We start from the raw sequence: 19,738 nt of genomic DNA, 5'->3' as shown, positions 1-19,738 counted from the left end.
ATTCGCCCATCACTACTCATGTGAACTAACATCCTTCCCCTAAGAGATATGTGTGCAAAATTGTCTGCATGACATGATCATTTTAACAGATAATTAACGTGAATAACCGTGAGCCTTAAGTAGAATGATTTTTGGGAAACTATAGCCTTCTATGGTTAAACTCTCAAGATTAACCAAAAAATTGTTTCTTTGCTATGTACTGTAGCTAAAGTATTACTGAAATATTTTTAGTCTATGGATAGAAAAACTTCTGTACTTTGATAGATATTACACACTTCTGTGCACAAGGACATGTCTTAATAATACATCAAAAGTAAGATGATTGTATGTGTTAGAAGAGTGCTCAGTTCCCTTAAAATGTATTAATGCAATAAACAACCTTATGGGAAAATAAATGTAGTGAATACAGCTAGGAATATAGAGGGTTCATTGCTTTTCCAAAGATCGTGCTAGAATTTGACCAGACTAGGCAGAAAATATATCAAAATAATATTTTTCCCTAGTGTTTTTTCCAGAATTCATCAAAATAATGCTTTCCCTATGAAGCTCTAACAGATGTGAGCATTTATGTATGAGGTCTGAGAACTGATGCAGTACATCTGGTATAGGTACAGTATATCCCAATAGGACCTTGGAGAAAAAAACTAATTCAGATATAAGCTAGCTAGTAAGCTAGTTAGAGTAATGCATGTAGGCAGACAGCAGGGAATGCACTATTAAATAATTATCAGCACTCCAGGCAAAGCAACTAGTGAGTTATCTCATGTTGTTACCATGGCCATAAAGGTATGTTATGTAAGGGACAATTATCTTGACTGTGCTTTTATACTATGACATTGACAAATTATAATGTAGAGCACTTGATTTTTTACCAGATACCCTTAACTGTGTAATTTTCTATACAGGAATTTTCCTGATTGTGATCCTTGTTAAGGACTAAAGATAGTTCCAGGTTCCATTCACCCAATCAAGGGTATTTTTGCAATGAGAAATTGATATCCACACTAGAAAATATGGAAACACTGCAATATTTTCATGCAAGGAGTAAGTGTGGGCTAGCGTAATAAAATTACTTATTTTAAAAGATATTCTCACAAGTATCTAGAATTACAGGCGCCCCTGTGGCAGGTTGATACATGACTAAAGCTTGGTTTTAAAGTGTTATGGGTTAGTGGTGTAAATAAAATTACATTTTTGAAAGGCGTGCCCAGTAAAATGTGCACTTTTTTCCCTCTGAAATTCTTTAGATTTGCACAAAACTCTGCTATTCTAAACTCATCTCACTGTTCTCCTGTCAATAGCGAGGGGGTAGAACCTAATAAATATGGTACTATGGCCATATGACAGAAGCAAAACATGACTACTGGAACTAGTTATCTTTCTATGTTTAAAATACAAAGCATTAAGCAGGTAGGTCACATGTAGGTTAGTGCCTTACACTTTAAAAGAACAACTTACTACTTTAACAAAATATGAAAGCCATTATTCTATAATGTACATGTTTATTGCCCTGTCATGTTAACATTTTGTTATTAGGTTTTAATCTAATATTTAAAAATGATCAAATGCCATACAGTTTATGCCAGTTATTTCCTTGTAGTGGTCACTCAAAAATATCATGTAGCATAAGCGTTCCTTGAATTACTTATCCGGATTTCACTGAAATTCCTCGACCCGCTCTTCCCCTTTATAACTTATAAATTAATAATGTTTTAAAAATAAAGTTTGGTACTGTGCAGGATATTGCCTCTGTTATAGATGTAAATATTTGATGAACAACTGATATTTGATTTGATCGTAGAACATGAAAATTAAACAGACTGGGCACATTCAGCAAAATCTCTTTTGTAAGCTTGCTACACCAGTTCATTGTCTGACTGTATGAATAAAAAGAGGATTTGTGATGAGAGCTATAAAAATTTGGTGACACTCACTATGTCTGCCACACAAAATGCCTTACTGTTTTTTTAATGGGATCACAAAAGACTGTGTTTTCACAGGCAGCAATGTTATTCATATACTGTTGAAAATGAACAAAATTCCATGTAAACGGCTTCCCCCAGGAGCCCCCTGATTTAGAAGGATTCTGAAGTCGAGCTAGCATTGGTGCTACTACCTTGACCTTGAGGAAGAACCATTTCATTGGTTATTTGAGTAGTTTTTCTTTGCTGTGAACAGATATTGCTATGTTGTTGTAATGGTAATACCCTTTTATGCTGGTAAGTTCTTATGTCATACGTTCCCAAGTTCATAAAAACTCTGATTTCTTTGTTCAGGGTTCTCACACTTTGTGAGTTCAGAATCCATGGAGCTTGTGTTAAATAAACTTTATCTTTTCACCTTAAGTTGTCTCCAGTTCTTGAAATCTCACAACACTGTTGAAAAAAGTTTTGTGAAAGGGTTCGCAAAATTACTAGGTGGTCTCAGGGTGGCTTAAAATATATATAGCACTGGGATACAGTAAGGTTGGGAGAAGTGGCCATCCCTATGCATTCTGCAACCAATCAGCAGATTTAATCGGACAAAGTTACAAGACGTCATACACAGTATTGCCCCATTCCTACTGTTCCATTTATTAGGCAGCAGTGGAGCTGTAGTTCCTCTTCATGCTGATGCAACATATACTAGCCAATAACAGGTATCAGCAGGTTTTCAACCAGGCCATATCTCCTAACAGACCAATATTTATAGTACGTGGATGATGGTTTGGATTGACAGACCCCGCCACACACACATAGAAAGTCATACAAAACTTCTTTTTGTGCAATTTTATCTATGTGTTTGGTCAGTCTAAGGGGCAAGGCAGAAGTTGTTTTGTACATTCCTCAGATTTTTTATGCTAAAACAAATACTTTTGTGACTAGCAAGTTGCCCTCTCATGTGTAGATTTGTGGAACAACAACAGAGTTCACCTGTTGAGGGAAGATGTACCAGGTGGGCTTGTAAAAAAAAAATAAGCAAAGTAATAGCAATAAATTATGATTCTTCCAAATAAGGACTATGCCCAACCTGAGATTAAACCAAGCCACAAGGGACAAATATTCAGGACCTGATGGTTTCCTCATTATAGATATTTCACTAGAAAATAAACTATTAACATAGTGTGAATGAGTCGATCCAGCATGCTATCAGGTATGAGTCAATCCAGCATGCTGTCAGGCTGGACCTAAATAACTAAATCAGGGAGGAGAATGGACTGGAAGACCTTCTTAAGGCTGGCAACTAATTCTTCACTAATACCACTAAAACCATTGCAGCGCTTAATCTGCACGAATGAAAGAAAAAGTAATCACTTGGTACCTTCTTAATAAAGACAGAATTGGGAAACCCACCGATAGAGCTGAGTAGAAACCAATAAAAGTAAGAAAGAAGTTGTTCCTGTATAACACTGGTAGGTCTTCGCAGGAAAGGAACCACTGACAAAGAGCATTTTTGCACAAACAGCAGTCTCCACACCAGATCAGTTACAGACTGTTCCAAGTTAAGGCTGGTAAGTAATTAAGTAACAGAGCGAGTCAGTTCAGCCCACGCACATAAGTACTTTGTCAGCGTAAGAGACAATCATCAACAGCAGACAAGGGATAGTCACACTTGTTCAGAAATAACTTGAATGTGGTAAAAATGATTATGCAACAGCATGCCTATTCCATGGACTAGTGAGTCATTCCTCCTCTGTGCCACTCAGCAGCAGCACTCAGTATTAGCACATGTCTGTATTACCCATAGTAATTATTTATTTATTATATATTAGTAATTATTGAAAGCAATTATTGGGGCAATTATTGCCTAATATAACGATTTGTTCCAGTTTAGAAAATAGTTACATCACTGGTCAGAACAGTTTTACCTAGTGGTAACTACTGTAGGTTTACTATGCAATGTAATTATGTACAGTATAATGATAAATCAGATAGTCTACATTTCTACACATACATAAATGTCATAGTTTGATTATTTTCAAAACTATGTCTTTAAGGTTTTATTCTGACTTTTCAGGAAGGAATGAATGACTTCCCTAATACCATATGAAAAAGGATGTGAATGTACAAAGTAAAATAATTTTAATAGGTTTCAAACACTGGATTTAGTTTATAGCTAATGAAGCTGTTCTAATGCATACAAAGGTTTTGTACAAAGTAACAGTGCAGAAATCATTTCCTAAAGAGAAAGAGCAAGTTGCCATACTCAGGAATGGGAACCATAATTACAACGCATGCCTTGCGCACAGAAGCAAATGGATGTTAATGTAAGGCTTGTGTTCTACATTTGACTGTAATAAGTGCACCTTACGGGCATAGAATATATTTTTCTTCCTTTTGTTCACCTCAAATAATGCATATTTAATTGACTCAGTGATGGAGAGGGGCCTTAAAAGAATCGTTTTTTAGAAAGGATGGGATTGGACTCAGTAACTAGATGCCAGGCATTTAGAACATTCATTTAGCCTGGGTTGTATGTCCTTGCTATTCTGAAACTGGCTGAAGATTCTGGTTCAAATCCATGGTTGTTCAAAGTCAGATTAGATGCTCTGTATTTCCAGCTTGGAAACGGTAACTGCTGAATGGCTTATCAACTTTTCTTTCTGCTTCATGTAATTACTGTATATTCAGCCTACATTACTATTTTATTTAATGCATAATTATTGTCTTTAAGCAAAGAAGAAGACTATTATGAACACACCATTCTAATTTTACACCTACGTTTTTTAAAAAAAAGCTATGATTACAGGGCTGAAATCTGATAAATTTATATCCTATGGCAGCCCCATTAATTATTTTATCACACACTATATACTATTTTTTATTTTTAATGGGAACATTCATAGACAAGGATTTTCTAATTAACTAAATGTAACTTTCACTCTACTACCTTTTTAATAAGTGAAACAAAATTCCAATCTTAAATTGAAATTTTTCACATTAGCGCCATAATGTTTAACTTTATCATACTGTACCTTCTAATGGAGACTTTAAAATCACCTAATTCTGAATAAAATCCATCAAGCACAACATGTTGTTGCTCAGTGCATGGTTCTTCATGTAAGCATACAATTATTTAAAACCAAAAGAGGCACACGGCACAGAGTGCAACATTGATGTTAACAAAGCACCAGTCCTAGGACACCGGCCGTTGATCCCTAACTTGGGCATCTTAATGAAATGTAAGTAAGGGGACAAATAGAGGGTGGAATGGGGAAGCCTGCCTGCCTCCCCTTGCCAGCATTGTAGGGGTAATTTACAACACCCGAGAATGAAAATGCAAGAGCATTAAGGGCAAAAAAATTAAAAAATAAGGTGCAGAGAGCAGCATCAGGAGGGATGAGTTGGATGTCTACATGCCTCTCCCTGACCCTCACCAATATATTGCTGTATTTGTATGAGGAGCTGCAGGTCTCCCGCCCTCCAAATCATAGCACAGATGCCTGTAGCAACTTACACAATGCAGGACACAGAAAAACTTGCATATGAGCCCATGTAGGGTCTAGATCAGTGATACCCAACCAGTAGCTCGTGAGCGACATGTTTCTCTCCCCTTGGATGTTGCTCTCAGAGTCCTGAAAGCGGGTGCTTATTTTTGAATTCCAAGCTTGACAGCAAGTTTGAATTGCATAAAACTAAGTATATTGCCAAGTAGAGTCTCTTGCAGGCTGCCAGTCCACATAGGGGCTACCAAATCACAATCCTTATTTGGCACCCCAAGGGACTTTTTCATGCTTGTGTTGCTCCCCAACTCTTTTTACATTTGAATGTGGCTCATGAGTAAAAAAAGATTGGGGACCACTGGTCTAGATCAAGAGATAATTTTCCTACATGCAGGACAAAAAAGTGGTGGATTCTATCTTGAATTTTACACCATGTAGTATATTGCCCCTAATGTCTGCTAAACCAAAATTTGCCTAGATTTTGCTTGAGACTGCTAGATCCAAGGCAGGGTTCTAGGAGCCCTGGATAGGGTAGGATCTCTGGGAAAAAAAAAAACCTGCCTCTAGGTTCCTGCCAGGGGATGCTCCAGAGAAGAATGGTCTGGCCATCAGTTTATTTTTTTAACTTGAGGGGGGGGGGGCTTTTTTTAATAGGTAGGGGGTCCTGGCACCATTTTTTTAACTTGTAGGGGAGCCCTGGCACCAATTTTTTTTTGCTCAAGTTGTAGGGGGGTGTAATATTGAGGGGGAATCGCAGCCAGCACGCAGTACACAGTTTCTTAGAGAAAGTCAATTTATTTTGAAACTTAAACTCAAAGTAGCTTTTCCTCAGCAGAAAGTAAAATTAACATATAATAAACAGCTTACTTCAGCTTGTGAAAGTCCTTTGGGTTTACAATGTCCAAAGCAGGCCTGGTCAGTCCACTTGAGGCCAAACAACAAACCCAGCAAATGTCCAATATTAGCAGACTTTAGTCCTTTGCACACAAGGATATATGGTTCAGTCCTTTCCCTTAGCCTGTACAAAGACTTGCAGCTCACAGGCTCCAGGCACCATTCTCTCCACCCCAATTGCACCTGTGACTCCTCTTTATGCAGAGTCAAAATCAGGTGTGTACCTGGGTGGAATACATGCTGCTTAAAGGCACCATAGCCCAAATAATGGGGAAATATACCTCCCGTCAAGGATCCAACCCTGGTGACCTCTACATATCCCCCCCCTCTGCCTCAACCCCGAGGAGGTGGAGGCACTCTGCACACCCAGACAATGAACCCTAGAAAGGGCATCAGCATTCTGGTGCATCTTACCAGGCCTGTGCTCCACCACAAAGTTGAATTCCTGCAGAGAGAGAAACCACCGGGACACTCTAGCATTTGTTCCTTTGTTTCTTTTCATCCACGTCAGGGGAGCATGGTCGGAAATCAACCTAAATTTCCTACCCAACAAATAATAGCGTAGAGAGTCTAGTGCCCATTTTATGGCCAGACACTCCCTCTCCACCACTGCATAGTTTTTTTCAGCGGGCGTCAACTTCCTACTGAGAAAAACAATGGGATGTTCCTCTCCTTCAATCACTTGGGACAGAACTGCACCCAACCCAACATCTGAGGCATCTGTCTGTACTACGAACTCTCGTGAAAAATCTGGGGCAACCAGGACAGGGTGACGACACAACGCACCCTTCAGCTCTACAAATGCTTTTTCTGCATCGGCATTCCAGTCTATCATAACTGACTTTCGCCCTTTTGTTAATTCAGTTAATGGAGCTGCAATGGATGAAAAATTGGGGACAAAACGTCTGTAGTACCCCACAATTCCCAGGAATGCCCGAACCTGCTTTTTGGTGAGTGGGCGTGGCCAGTCCTGGATTGCCTCAACTTTGTTAACTTGGGGCTTTACCAATCCCCTTCCAACAATGTACCCCAGGTACTTGGCCTCCTCCATTCCCAGGGCACATTTCTCTGGGTTTACTGTGAAACCCCCTCTCTGTATGGCATCTAACACTGCCTGGACTTTTGGAAGGTGGGACTCCCAATCTGGACTAAAAATTACAATATCATCCAGATAGACTGATGCATATCTTTGGTGTGGGCGCAGTAACCTGTCCATGACTCTCTGAAAAGTTGCAGGGGCTGTCTGTAACCCAAATGGCATTCTTTTATACTGGAAATGACCTTCCGGAGTGGAGAATGCCGTTTTCTCCCGGGCCTCCTTGGCCAAAGGTATCTGCCAATACCCTTTAGTCAAGTCTAACGTGGTGATGTAGCGGGCAGGGCCTAATCTTTCTATTAACTCATCCACCCGTGGCATTGGATACCCATCAAACTTGGAGATTTCATTCAGTTTCCGGAAATCATTACAGAATCGCAGAGTTCCGTTGGGCTTGGGTACTAGCACAATTGGGCTTGACCACTCACTCTGCGATTCTTCAATGACATCCAGCTCCAACATCCTTTTCACCTCCTCTGAAACTGCTTTTCTGCGAGCCTCTGGAATACGGTAGGGTTTCATAAAGATTTTTGCTCGGGGCTCAGTAAGGATGTGGTGCTCTATTAAATTAGTGAGCCCAGGCAAATCTGAAAATATCCCGTTGTTTCTCTGGAGGAACTCTTTAACCTGTTGGACCTGCGATCTTGAGAGTGTGGGAGCAATTTTGACACTATCAATAGTGACTTGAGGATCAACACGGACACTCCCCATGGCCGAAACTAGTTCTCTTTCTTTCCAGGGCTTTAAGAGGTTTATATGGTAAATTTGATAGGGTTTACGTTTCCCTGGCTGATGAACTTTGTAGTTCACTGTCCCCACTTTCTCGACTATCTCAAACGGACCTTGCCATCTGGCCAGGAATTTACTTTCCACCGTGGGTATCAGTACTGCTACTCTGTCTCCCACCTGGAACTGCCTTATCTTAGCTGTCCGGTTGTATACCCGGCTTTGTGCTTCTTGGGCACTCAGTAGGTGTTCTCTGACCAGGGGCATTATTTTTTCAATACGCTCTTGCATTTGTGAAACATACTCAATTACACTTTTGTGGGGGCTGGACTCACTTTCCCATGTTTCTTTTACAAGATCAAGCAGTCCCCGAGGTCTCCGCCCGTAAACCAGTTCAAACGGTGAAAACCCCGTGGAAGCCTGCGGTACCTCTCGGATGGCAAACAAGACAGCAGGGAGTAAACAGTCCCAATCCTTCCCATCCTTCTGAACCACTCTTTTCAACATTGTTTTTAGTGTTTTATTAAACCGTTCTACCAGACCATCTGTCTGAGGGTGGTAGACGGAGGTTCTCAACTGCTTGATCTGAAATAACCGACACACATCAGCCATTACCTTTGACATAAATGGAGTCCCTTGGTCCGTGAGGATCTCCTTGGGAAAACCTGTCCGTGTGAACATGTTAAATAACTCTCGTGCTATGGCTTTAGACGTAGGTTTTCTCAAGGGTATTGCCTCCGGATAGCGAGTGGCATAATCGAGGATTACCAGGATATATTGGTGCCCCCTGGCAGTCTTTACCAGTGGCCCCACGATATCCATGGCAATGCGCTCAAACGGAACCTCGATTATGGGCAAGGGTACCAAAGGGCTGCGAAAACGTGAAACTGGTGCAGTTAACTGGCAGGTGGGACAGGAAGCACAATAAGTTTTCACCTCTGCTTTTAACCCTGGCCAGTAAAATCTGTCAGTTATCCGAGCCTCTGTTTTGTCTACTCCTAGATGACCCCCTAACGCTTCATTGTGCGCAAAGTCTAGCACCATCCGCCGGAAGGGTTGGGGTACTAACAGCTGCTCCACAATTTCTTCACGGGTCTTAGCAACCCGATATAACAGGTCCCTATTAACAGCAAAATGGGGAAACCTCTCCTCAGCACCAGGTTCCTGGGGTACTCCATTAATTACAGACACCTGCGCTCTGGCATTTGCTAAGGTGGGATCTCGCATTTGGGTGGTAATAAAGGTACCTTTTGAAACATTCAGGTCAGGATCAACGGAATCAGAGGAGGTTCCTTCGCCATCCTCCCCCAACATGACCTGTAATGGAAAATCATCCCCCCCCTCAGAGGTCAGCTCAGGTTCCAGACATGGATGGTCAGCAACCTCTTGACCCTCTGGTGCATTTTGCAAGAATACCTTTTCCAGGGCATTTTCAACCAGCCGTGGTGCATCGGCCTCTATTGGTAAGGGAGTAGGGACACAATCACTCTTTACAGTAATAAACATTTCCCTCTTAACTTTCTCCCAAAGTTCCCAAAACAATGGAAAGTCCCGCCCAAGAATAACCTGGTACAACAATTTTTTTACCACACCAACCTCATGAGTAACGGTGCCACAAGCAGTGGAAATTGTCACTGTCAACAGTGGATATGTCCGAGTGTCCCCGTGTATGCAAACGACACTGAGAGTTTTTGCTTCCTGACGCATCTTCTTGGACACGTTCCCTTGTACAAGGGTAACCATACTCCCTGAATCAAGCAGGGCTTTACCAGAAACACCGTTCACATCCACTTTACATTCAAAACACCTTTCTGGCAAATCAGGACCTGCAATACAAGCTGGTTGAGCATAAAAGGATACTCTCCGTAGGACATCACACTGCATAGGTTCCACCTGTAGGGGGCACTGAGCCCGCATGTGGCCCCATGCCTGGCATCGCCAACACTGCACACCCCCATACTTCTGGGGCATTGTGGGGCCTGGCTGTAATGCAGGAGGGACAGTGGATAATCTCTTGTCGTCGTCCTTTATGCTGGTTCCAGGGTTCCGTGAAGAACTCTTTCCTGCAGAAGTGAACTTTGCCGCCCGGGTTGGAGCGGGGTCTAGATGACTTGTTGGGGGTAGTAGCTCCTCCACTGTGGTGTATCTCTCCACCATCTCCACCAGCCGGTCCGCTGTTTTAGGGTCTCCATGACTGACCCAGCGCTGTAGTTCAACTGGCAGCGACCTCAGAAACCGGTCTAGCATGAAGCGTTCCACCATCTGTGGACCGGTGAGTATCTCAGGCTGCAGCCACTTTGTTGCCAGCTGTATTAGATCATACATTTGTGACCTCGGTGGAGTATTCTTCCGATACTTCCAGCTGTACACCCTCTGTGCCCTGACTGCTGTGGTCACTCCCAGACGGGCAAGGATCTCTGCCTTGAGCCGGTCATAGTGGAGGGCGTCTGCAGGGGTAAGGTCATAGTAAGCTTTCTGCGGATCCCCAGTCAGGAATGGGGCAAGGAGACCAGCCCATTTGTCTCGGGGCCATTCTTCCCGCTCTGCAGTCCTTTCAAAGGTCATCAGAAAGGCTTCCACATCATCTGTGGGCATCATCTTTTGCAGGAAATTGCTTGCCCTTATTATTGTCTGGCTGTTAGGGTTAACCACTGCTGATTCTCGCCCATGAGCTAGCTGTTGTACTGCCTCAGCCAGCATTTTGGACTGGGCCTCTGTAGAATCCCGCAGGGCAGTGGCTTGAGCTGTAGTAGCTTCCCTGAGTGCAGTCAGTTGCACCTCTGTGGCCTTCTGCTGAGCTGCCATGCTCTGCTGCAACTGCACTGTTGCCATGGCCAATTGCCGCAGCAACTCCTCCATGATACACTGGAGCCTGGCCCTTTAAATGACACTTTTTAAATGGAAACTTTTTCTCTGCAGTGCTGCTGCCCGCATCCGAAACACCACTTGTAATATTGAGGGGGAATCGCAGCCAGCACGCAGTACACAGTTTCTTAGAGAAAGTCAATTTATTTTGAAACTTAAACTCAAAGTAGCTTTTCCTCAGCAGAAAGTAAAATTAACATATAATAAACAGCTTACTTCAGCTTGTGAAAGTCCTTTGGGTTTACAATGTCCAAAGCAGGCCTGGTCAGTCCACTTGAGGCCAAACAACAAACCCAGCAAATGTCCAATATTAGCAGACTTTAGTCCTTTGCACACAAGGATATATGGTTCAGTCCTTTCCCTTAGCCTGTACAAAGACTTGCAGCTCACAGGCTCCAGGCACCATTCTCTCCACCCCAATTGCACCTGTGACTCCTCTTTATGCAGAGTCAAAATCAGGTGTGTACCTGGGTGGAATACATGCTGCTTAAAGGCACCATAGCCCAAATAATGGGGAAATATACCTCCCGTCAAGGATCCAACCCTGGTGACCTCTACAGGGGTCTAACCACCAATGTTTTTATGTGTAGGGGGCCCTGATCACCAATGGTCAATGACCATATGACTCTGTGTTCTTTGTACTGTGGGATGGGGGTAGAAAATGTTGTTGTGCAGGGCCCCGTGAATTCTGATTGCAGCACTGCCCAGAAGCCACAGTCTTCTAGTGAGCCATAACTGATGCCCCGGAAAGTATAACTTTATGTACTGGTCATGCAGTAGAAAATTTGGATGCTATTTATTTATACAATTTATACAATTTCACAATAAAAGTATGAGCAAATCTGCAATATATATATATATATATATATATATATATATATATATATATATATATATATATATGTACTAGAAACCTTGCCCAACACACCCAACTTGAAAAAAATCCGGTAAGAGTGCACTCACCCAATTGATATATACAGTATATGTGAATGAATAAATGACAGTGTTTTGAGGAGTGTTTGAATTCCAGGATGAACTTTCCATGTATGCATTGTTAAACTATAAGGTTACTTGAAAGTTGCACAGTCCAGCACTGTGGTTTTCTGTCACCTATTTTAAAACTATTTGACATTGGCACAATCGAGAACTGTAGTTGATTAAAATCCTGCCTTATTATCCTTTGGAGCTTTTGAATTCAGTACTGTGATTAAAACTTTTATTTGGGTTTTATACCATTACTTATTTATTATTACTAACTAGTAGCACATTAATTAATTGTGCGGAGGGGCTCCTCCTTGTAAAGATGTTCAAATTCAACAGGATATGTGGTTTTATCTATAGAATTTGCTCATGCAATGTTTAACAGTGGCCTTATTACTACCAGGGGGATGGATTAATTGGTTCTCATAAAGGTTATACAATTGGGTTTAGAGGTTTACATCCACTTTAAAAGCATTGTCGTTATTACTTGCTTCAGTCAGTGCCTAACCTCATCTCAGAAATATATTATTTCATATCAGTATAAACAATAACTAATAAAATATTCAGCTGGCTTTAAGCTAGAAAATGTTAAGCAAGATCTTGAGCTGGTAGCAAAGTTCAGGGAGATCAGAGAATTATTTCAGCAGCAAGCAGCACAGCTGGAGTTTGAGAAATGACCAGTTTCCATTTTCTTGTTCAGGAACATAAAAAGGTTATTAGAGGCAAATTAAAGATTATAGGTATGGTGTGCAACTGTAGTTATTTTGAAACTGTAATAACAGTCAGAATCTCTTGAAGGTGACGAGAAGGTGTCATTTACAGCCCAAGAAGATTAATAGGAAAATGCAACTGGATGCCAAGTACATAATGTTTTTTTTGATCCTACTGAGTTTGATGCAAATTGCCAGGACCATGTTTGGTCTCCTAGTATATATATAGTACAGTACATGTTACATTTACTCTCATAAAACAATAATGTAATATTAATGTTCTATGTGAGATGGCAGGTTTCACTCATGCTTAAAGTCATGTAGAGTATATGTAGTGAATTATGCTCAGTGAGCATTGTGAAAGAAACAAAAACTAATTCTGCTCATTTTAATAACTAGTATCAGGCTGACAAGAAAGCAGATTAAGCACAGAGCACTTTCTAAATAAATGCATATAACAGAAGAATAATAGTGTTATTGGGGTGTTATTTATTAAAGGAGAAATCAACCTGTGGGGAAAAAAACCCATACCCCCCACCTTAGGTAGACCCCCCCTCCCTCCTCCACTCAGGCTAACTACCCCCCCCCCGGGCAAATGCCCCATACTTACCCCTCGGTTCCACGCATCCATCTTCCACATCCTAAGTAAGATCACTGGGAGATTGGCAATTTCCGTGTAATGCCTCGCATGCGCAGTTGTATCAAACTGCTCCAACTGCACATGCGCAGAAATACCGATCTCCTAGTCCGCTTACAGAGGACGCAGAAGATGGATGCGTGGAACTTCGCTGGAAGAATCTGAGCCGGGTGGTAAATATGGAGTATGAGACATTTCCCCGGGGGGGTAGTTAGCCTGGGGGGAGGAGGGAGGGAGGTCTACCTGGGGTGGGGGTACGTGTTTTGATTTCTCCACAGGTTGATTTAAGATTCCTTTATGGTCTGTTTTTTTTCTGGTTGGGCTATTTATTAAACTCTGATGGCAGATGTCCCGTTGACATTTTGAAGTTCTCCTGATCTTAGCTGGATTTTGTTCTATAATCCGAAGATTTTGTGGTTTTTGGGTGATAATCTGAAAAAGTCACAGTTTTCAGCGACTGATTTTTTTCACAATTTTATCAAGTGTTTTCTTGAACAAGAGATTTTTGTGGAAATTTATTGATAAATAGGGATTTGGTCAGAGCGGTTTTCAGAAAATAGTGAGAAAGTTTCGGATTTTGACTAATAACCCCCAAAATGTTTCCACTCTGCAGCAAAAGTAAATGGACAACCAAGGTCTAGGTTCAGAAAATCTGAGAACTTTGGTTGAGCACATGAAATTACCCTTGGGTACCTATATAAAATATACAGAACACATACACTGCAGAATCTATTGCAAATGTATTGTTAGCGATGGCATGACGGTGTATTAGGTCAGTTTGGCTGCCACTACTTGTCAGCTCTCAAGTGGACAGATGTATGAACCGTTGTACAATTTTCTTCTTCAAAGAAATGGAATGCTTTGTTAACACAGGTTGCTTCTCTCGGTACATTAGGCATATTAATGTGCCACAGGTGTGGAACAATTGCTACTGCTGTACGAGGTGCTCATGCATTCAATTAAACAGGAAATGTTGGCTCAGATTTCCAATTAGCATTAGACAGTGCTATGACCCAAATGGCCAATAACCTTCGAAGTAACCTCCCACTAATGTTGTAGTTCAATATCTCACATTTGTATTAAAAGAAATACCAAGGTTTGTCAAATCGTTCTTTGTGACAGAGAGCTTGAAATATTTTATGCATGTGATAATTTGTGTTAAACAAATGTTCTACTGACAAATAAATGTAAATCGGGCTTGGAAAGTATAATCTTCAAGCAAAGTCTTAATTTGTTGTTTACTAACTTGGCTACATTACAAAAATCTTCAGTTAAAGGGGAACGTCACATGTTATATGAGCACATTTCTTAAGATCTCCATTAAAGAGCTGCCACAAGTTTAAGCAAGGCTTAAAGCCTGGGGTTAGAACCCCTTCAAAAATGGACCATCCCAAAGCTATTCAGCTAAGTTTGCTGCCTATCCTCATGCAGTTCCGTCTTAGCTCCACCCCTTCCCGCAGTAAGCTTCCTGCTCTTCCTCTGTGTGAGGAAGAAGAAAATCAGAACAGATGGGCATCTCACAAAGTGTGTGTGTTAGAGAGTATACCTCACAACTGTTCCGTTTTCAGAGGGACAGTCCTTCTTTTGACAGCTCAACCTGCAGTCCCTCGTTTGTACTGGAAAGTCCCGATTTTCTCTGCACTGAACAGCCAGAAAAAGAAACAATGTTTCTAACTTAATTGGTTTTTGGCCACAGCTGCAGATACGATACTTTTTAACAATTTTTAGATAAGCAAATAAGTAATTGTAACAATATAAGATAACAGGTCTCTTGGGAGAAGTTAGACTCACAACTTAAAAGGCAATTAACTTTCATTAGCAAAACTTTTTATAACTGAAAAAAACACAGAAATATGTTCAAACTTTCACAACCTGCCAAATTTTGTAAAATGAACCTGGTAATTAGGGGTTGTGGCCACTAAAATGGGTGTGGTCAACAAATGTGTCCCTCTTTTTATTTCCAAAATGTTGGGAGGTATGTAGAGAGTATAAATGAACTTATGTATAGATAGCTGTGTAAATACTTATTTTCACATTATTAAAAGTTGGATGTTAGTTTGCCTACAACCATTTTCTCTAGGAGATTTGCCACAAAGCAGATTGACCCCTTCAGTTCCTTATCCCACTGTCTCATTGAATCTTTTAACGCTATTCACTTCTCATATTTATATTGATATTTTCACTCTTCTGATTTGCTCCACAATCACCTCTCAGTTTCTAATACCCCTATGCCTTCTTACTCCTCTATATATTTGTACAGCTATAAATATCTATAATATTAAATGTATAATATTAATATACAGTAGCTTTATACTTGAACCTCAGCTCTGTCCACCTGTCCTTTTTCTAGCTGTTTGTTACTGCTTTAAGCCCACCTTTGCCTATTCCTCCCCACAATGTGAGCTCTGTACTATCATGTCTTCCTTCTATTTGGATGACTAAACCACCACAGTCTGTTAATAATGCAGCTTTCCTCTAGCTAACAGAATGCTTAAACATCAATTCTACACTCTTGTCATTATGTTAGCCCCTTTGCCAACCACCTAGAAAGTAGGTTGTTGGTAGCCAAAGTAAAGGACATTTGTTGTACACATGTCTTCCTGCTACTTTAAAAAGATGATTTATACTGAGTTTGTCCACTCTCAGTTAACATGGAGATTTTTATTTCTGTTGAATGTAAAGCACTGCTTTGGTTATGCACACACTAGCACACTGGCTATTTTATCTGATGGACTGACTAGTCTTGCTAAGTGTACATGCCAAAGGTACTGATTTGACTAATAAAGATAGCCACATTGGCACAGAAAAATGTGTGTGTAGGTATAATTCTGGCTAGCTTTGTGAAAGAGTAAAAAGTCAAAATATAAATACTGTATACCCTTGACCTTTACTAGGATGGGGTTCTAAAAAAATACTCTTTAAATTATAGACAGTTATGAAAACAATTCAAAATAACCTTGTGAACTGTGTGTTGTTTGGTCTCTTATGCAAATCCAGTGAATGCACAATTGAATACAGTAAAGCTGGACATACACTGCAATATCCGCTCGCTTGGAGAGGTCACAAAATGGGCATACCTAAACTTGATTAAGCCACCCACATGCTGGGACAAATTGGAATGATCCAATTGATGGTAAAGTGACAGTAAAATAATGAGAATGAAATATGTATGCAATGTATGCTACTTTATATATTATAGAAAAGCTTTGTAGATTCTGAAACCAAAATATTGGTACAAGTAATTTGTGCGATTCTTTTGCCTCCTTTTCCCCCCCTCCCAGGAAAATTTTCTGCGGACACCCATGCCTGCACACGTGATTTAAATAAGGAAATGAACATGACAGTGCAATGTATTGTGGGTTATGTAGTTCCTGCATGCTGTCTGTAAGCTGTAGAGACGTTGTTACAATTTGTTACATCAGTGTTTTAGTCCCTCCTTCCCTGCCAGGATTTCAAATGATGCAGAAAGAAAAGAACTGTTAAACAGCTGGATTTCAGCATAGAAAATGGCATTTATTCATACAGGTAACTGTGATGGATATATTAGTGAAAGAAATTTATTTGTGCAAATGAAGCAATGTTTCGGGCATAACCAGCCCTTTATCAAGCTTGATAAAGGGCTGGTTATGCCCGAAACGTTGCTTCATTTGCACAAATAAATTTCTTTCACTATACCGGAGTGCTGCTGGAGTTTGTATTGGATCATAAACATGACTTTTATTCATCAGGTTTCCCATCACAGCTCACGCAATTCATGCACTCTCCCATTAGAAAGACGAGTTGTGCTTCTTAAATAATTTGAAAACATACAAGAACGGTTTATAAAGCTCCACTGTTTTCTTTTCATTTGAACAATTGTGCACAATGCACAGCAAACATTGACGATCAAGGCAAGGCTCTTGAACCCAACTAGTCTTGCCTTGGCAGCCACCTTCAAAGCTATAAGGAATGTGACTTATTAATGCAGCTCATCATTTTGAAAGCATTTCAAACAAACCCCAACAGAATAATTTGAGTTAATAGAAATCAGATGAAGTCAGGGTACATGAACATCAGTTATTTTTTTCAGCTGCATAAAATTTCAAATGATTACATTAACCACCTTTCCATTTCAATCCTCTTAACTACAAAGTGTCAAAAGGAAGTCAACCTTGCAATAGCAACAAACACAGGAACTGAGAATTTACCCAAAAAACTTACAATCTCTATTTTAATGATCTGGAAGTGCAACATTATTTTTTATGGTTATATACAGTAGTATGAGCAAAACCCCATTAAACAGAAAATTATGCTAATGTAAGCTCTTTCAGATCTGGCCTGCCATTTGTGGTACAGGTATGAGATTCGTTACCTGGAAACCCGTTATCCAGATTGCTCCAAATTACAGAAAGGCCCCATAGGCTCCATTGTAATGAAATAATCCACATTTTTAATGAAGGCCATCTTTTGTAGACTCCATTTTCGCAAATAATTCTAATTACTAAAATTGATTTGTCTCTGTATTAATAAAACAACACCTTGTACTTGATCTCAACTAAGCTACATAAATCCATTTTGGTGGCAAAACAATCATATTGAGTTTAATTTATAAATAATTTTTTTAGCAGGTATGGTGATCAAAGTTATAGAAATATCCCTTTTCTGGGAAAATCCAAGGTTATCTTTTATACTTAGGGGGTTATTTATCAAAGTCCCATTTTATCTCAACATTTTCTGCTACAAACTCCGATCAAATCCACTCGGGTTTTTTATGCTTATTTATTATTACATTTTCCCGAATTTGCTTTGCGGGGAAAAAAAATCTGATTTTTGCGATTTTTTTGGGGGATTTTTCAGCCGAAAACTCCAATTTCTTATGTTTTTTGCCTGAAAACTCCAAAAACGTTTGGGTATCGCACGAAACCCAGCGCACATCAAAAAAGCTTTGGGACTTCTCCCATTGACTTATATGGAACCTCGACAGGTCTGAGATGGCGGATTTTCAGATTTGATCTTTTTCCATCCTCGGGGTTTAACAACATAGTTAAATTGGGTTGAAAAAAGATAAAGTCCATCAAGTTCAACCCCTCCAAATGAAAACCCAGCATCCATACACACACCCCTCCCTACTTTTAATTAAATTCTATATACCCATACCTATACTAACTATAGAGCTTAGTATCACAATAGCCTTTGATATTATGTCTGTCCAAAAAATCATCCAAGCCATTCTTAAAGGCATTAACTGAATCAGCCATCACAACATCACCCGGCAGTGCATTCCACAACCTCACTGTCCTGACTGTGAAGAACCCCCTACGTTGCTTCAAATGAAAGTTCTTTTCTTCTAGTCTAAAGGGATGGCCGATGGTACGGTGATCCACGTTATGGGTAAAAAGGTCCCCTGCTATTTGTCTATAATGTCCTCTAAGGTACTTGTAAAGTGTAATCATGTCCCCTCGCAAGCGCCTTTTTTCCAGAGAAAACAACCCCCAATCTTGAGTCTACCCTCATAATTTAAGTCTTCCGTCCCTCTAACCAATTTAGTTGCACGTCTCTGCACTCTCTCTCCAGCTCATTTATATCCCTCTTAAGGACTGGAGTCCAAAACTGCACTGCATACTCCAGATGAGGCCTTACCAGGGACCTATAAAGAGGCATAATTATGTTTTCATCCCTTGAGTTAATGCCCTTTTTTATGCACGACAGAACTTTATTTGCTTTAAATGCCACAGAATGACACTGCCCAGAATTAGACAACGTGTTATCTACAAAGACCCCTAGATCCTTCTCATTTAAGGAAACTCCCAACACACTGCCATTTAGTGTATAACTTGCATTTATATTATTTTTGCCAAAGTGCATAACCTTGCATTTATCAACATTGAACCTCATTTTCCAGTTTGCTGCCCAGTTTTCCAGTTTAGACAAATCACTCTGCAAAGTGGCAGCATCCTGCATGGAACCTATAGTTCTGCACAATTTAGTATCATCTGCAAAAATAGAAACAGTACTTTCAATGCCCACCTCCAGGTCATTAATAAACAAGTTGAAAAGCAAGGGACCTAGTACAGAGCCCTGCGGTACTCCACTAACAACACTGGTACAATTAGAAAATGTTCCATTTACCACCACTCTTTGTAGTCTATCTTTTAGCCAGTTCTCTATCCAGGTACAAATACTATGTTTCAGGCCAACATTCCTTAATTTAACCAGTAACCTTTTGTGTGGCACTGTATCAAATGCTTTAGCAAAGTCTAAGTAAATCACATCCACTGCCATCCCAGAATCGAGGTCTCTACTTACATTCTCATAAAAAGAAATTAAGTTAGTCTGGCAAGATCTATTACGCATAAAAACATGCTGGCACAAACTCATAGTATTATGATTTGCTATGAAGTCCAGTATCTTATCCTTTATTAACCCTT

This window comes from Xenopus laevis, chromosome 8S (assembly GCF_017654675.1).
Source record: "Xenopus laevis strain J_2021 chromosome 8S, Xenopus_laevis_v10.1, whole genome shotgun sequence".
Taxonomy (NCBI): domain Eukaryota; kingdom Metazoa; phylum Chordata; class Amphibia; order Anura; family Pipidae; genus Xenopus; species Xenopus laevis.
This window is presented reverse-complemented; position numbering follows the sequence as displayed.